The 3,220-nt window shown below is 44.4% G+C and overlaps 1 pseudogene across 1 annotated transcript; it reads left to right on the forward strand.

The window, feature by feature from the left end:
• Window positions 1-850: 850 nt before the first annotated feature.
• On the forward strand, window positions 851-1,730 carry LOC311585316 (glucosamine 6-phosphate N-acetyltransferase-like; annotated as a pseudogene). Its single transcript has one exon. The product of its transcript is annotated as a glucosamine 6-phosphate N-acetyltransferase-like (transcript).
• Window positions 1,731-3,220: the final 1,490 nt, after the last annotated feature.

Genomic DNA, 3,220 nt, shown 5'->3' on the forward strand with positions numbered 1-3,220 from the left:
GTAGTCATTGAGGAGGTGCCCCTGAGGGACTCTGACACCCTCCCCCCCCAACTCCTTTCTTGCCTTTCAGCTTTGATGTGGTGGCTGGGCACAAGCACAGAAACAACAAAGGTAAATAATCATGTACTGAGACCTCTAAAACTGCAAGCCCAAAGAAACCTTTATATATAGGGGTGTGTATGTGTGTGTGTGTGTGTGTGTGTGTGTGTGTGTGTGTGTGTGTGTGTGTATTAAAGCTATTTGCTACAGTTAGGGGAATGCAGTAACATGCCCTCTTTCTCTCTGGCCCGGCACCACTGCTGTGTGGCTAATGTGGTGCTGATGAGACTATATTATTTAGTTCACACCCCCTGCAAATGGGTATTTTCATGTGTCCTCAGCTGAAGAAAGTGAAGATCCCAGAGACTGAGCTCCTGGGTGGTGTGAAGTCCAGCATGTTGGAAATGGCCCTGCACTCTCGTCACCCAACACCAGCTCATTTTCTAGCAGCACATGATAAACCCAACCAGTGTAAGGAGACTTAGAGCACACACAGTCTTTTAAAATATTTTAAGGACTTATTGCGGCTGGAGAGATGGCTCAGTGGTTAAGAGTGCTTCCTGCTCTTCCAGAGGTCCTGAGTTCAGCTCCCAGCAATCACATGGTGGTTCACAACCATCTATAATGTGATCTGTTACCCCCTTCTGGCATACGGCAGAACACTGTATACATAATAAAAATAAGTCTTTAAAAAGATATATAAAATAGCTCTCCCCCGGAGCCCCGGGGCGGCGTGCATGCGCAGCGGTGCTGGAGGGTGGGGCAGGGCGGAGGCGTTGGTCTGGCCACGTTAGACCCGACAGTTCCAGCTGTGGCGCTGGGGGAGCAGGAGGAGGTGGGGCTGGAGCTGCAGCCGGTTCCGGATGCGGCGCTGTGACCAGCCGGGAGACTGACACGCCGGCCTTACTGGGAAGATGAAACCTGATGAAACGCCTATGTTTGACCCAAGCCTGCTCAGAGATGTCGACTGGAGCGAAAATACAGTCACATTTTCTCCGGCCATTTCCCCAACGCATCCTGGAGAAGGCTTGGTTTTGCGGCCTCTTTGTACTGCCGACTTGAATAAAGGTTTTTTTTTAAGGTACTGGGTCAGTTGACGGAGACTGGCGTCATCAGCCCTGAGCAGTTCATGAAGTCTTTAACATATGAAGAAGTCTGGGGATTACTATGTCACAGTGGTGGAAGATGTGACCCTAGGGCAAATTGTTGCCACAGCGACTCTGATAATAGAACATAAATTTATCCACTCATATGCTAAGAGAGGAAGAGTGGAAGATGTTGTCGTCAGTGATGAGTGCAGAGGGAAGCAGCTCGGCATACTGTTATTGTCAACTCTTACTTTGCTAAGCAAGAAACTGAACTGTTACAAGACCACACTTGAATGTCTACCACAAAATGTTGATTTCTACAAAAAGTTTGGCTATACAGTATCTGAAGAAAAGTACATGTGTCGGAGACAGCTAAACTAAAAACCACCATCAAGAGGGTAATGCTACAAGGCTTTACTGTTCCAGAGTTCGTTTTTGTTTCTGCAACCAAGTGAGCTCCACAACTACTAGACCGAAAAACCGCTGTAGCATGTAAGAGTAGTGACGGGAGTGGATGCCTATGGCTACTGAACATGCTTGTAGAGTACAAATGACCATACAGAGGGATGATTTTTAACCAAAGGAATATATTTTTGACTTGAATCTTTTCTTGCATTGTATTTTTCTAAAGTTTGTTTTCATTTCTTGGTAGTCAGGAATCTGGGTAGTAAGAGTTAGGTCTGCTCTGTGCTGTTCATTCTTAAATACATGTGTATATACTGAATAAGGCTGTTTATCACATAAAATTATTTTTGTCTCATATATCAAAATAGACAAAGTGCACTGTTTCTCACAATACAGGGAGTTGGACACTTCTATTATTATAATCAGATACATATTTGCACATTGTTGATCTTAATACTACATATAACGCGGGGTGTGGTGGCGCACGCCTTTAATCCCAGTGCTCGGGAGGCAGAGGCAGGTGGATCTCTGCGAGTTCCAGGACAGCCAAGGCTACAAAGAGAAACCCTGTCTCAAAACAAAACAAAACAAAACAAAAAAACACAACAACAAAACCAAAAACAAACTACACACAACTTGGACAGTCTTTTAACAAGGTAAAACAGCGTAAGTAACTATTCTACTAAGTGTTTTGTATAGTCCACCTATTTCATCTGTCAAATACAGTTAGAATTATCCGAGGGCGGTCACAGAGACCTAGGGTCCTTTCCATCAGTGAGTGAGCAGCTCTAGTGGAACCACACACACCTGAAGCCTCTGCGTCATGAAAGACACGCGGTCCTGCCTGTTACATCTCTAACGTGACAGTAGCCTTTCTACTTGATGGAATTATAATGGTATTATTATTCTGATCACTGTCCTGTTTTATTTATTTTTATTTTTTAAAAGTAGAAGAACTAGACACTCTACTAATAATGGTTCTAATCTTTCGCATTCTATGGTACATTAAATTTGTTTCTATGAACAGCAAAAAAGATATATAAAATAAAAACTTATTCTGTGAATGTGTGTGTGTGTGCATAAGAACATGTACCTTGTATTTCCCTCCCTCCCTTTGTCTCCCTTTATCTCCCCGTGTGTGTGTGTGTGTGTGTGTGTGTGTGTGTGTGTGTGTGTGTGTGTATGTGTATCTGCGTAGTCAGGGGAAAGCTCTGTGGAGTCTATTTTCAACCTCTAACTTTTAAAAAATGTGTATGTATGAGGGTTTTGCCTGCATGTATTTCTATGTAACACATGCATTCCTGGTGTCTGAGGAGTCCAGAAGATGACATTGGATCTCTTGGAACTGGAGTTACAGATGGGTGTGAGTTGCCATGTGGGTGCTGGGAATTGAACATGGATCCTCAGGAAGAGCAGCCAGTAACCGAGCCATCTCTCCAGCACCTGTTGTCACTTTTACATGTGTTCCGGATTCAACTCAAGCCATGAGGCTTGCTAGGCAAGTGCCTTTGGGATTGAAGCCATCTCCCTGGTCCCGATAAAATAGGTTCTTCACAGTGGCAACTATGGCACAGCATGCTTTGGAAAGCCCATATTATAATCTAGAAGGAAGCAGGGCCCTGGTTATTATGCACTACATCTACACCTCTGCCACTGGGTGTGTCTGTCACAGATTGGGGCAGACAGCC

The sequence above is a fragment of the Acomys minous genome, assembly GCF_964271855.1.
Source record: "Acomys minous genome assembly, chromosome: 15".
In the NCBI taxonomy this organism is placed as follows: domain Eukaryota; kingdom Metazoa; phylum Chordata; class Mammalia; order Rodentia; family Muridae; genus Acomys; species Acomys minous.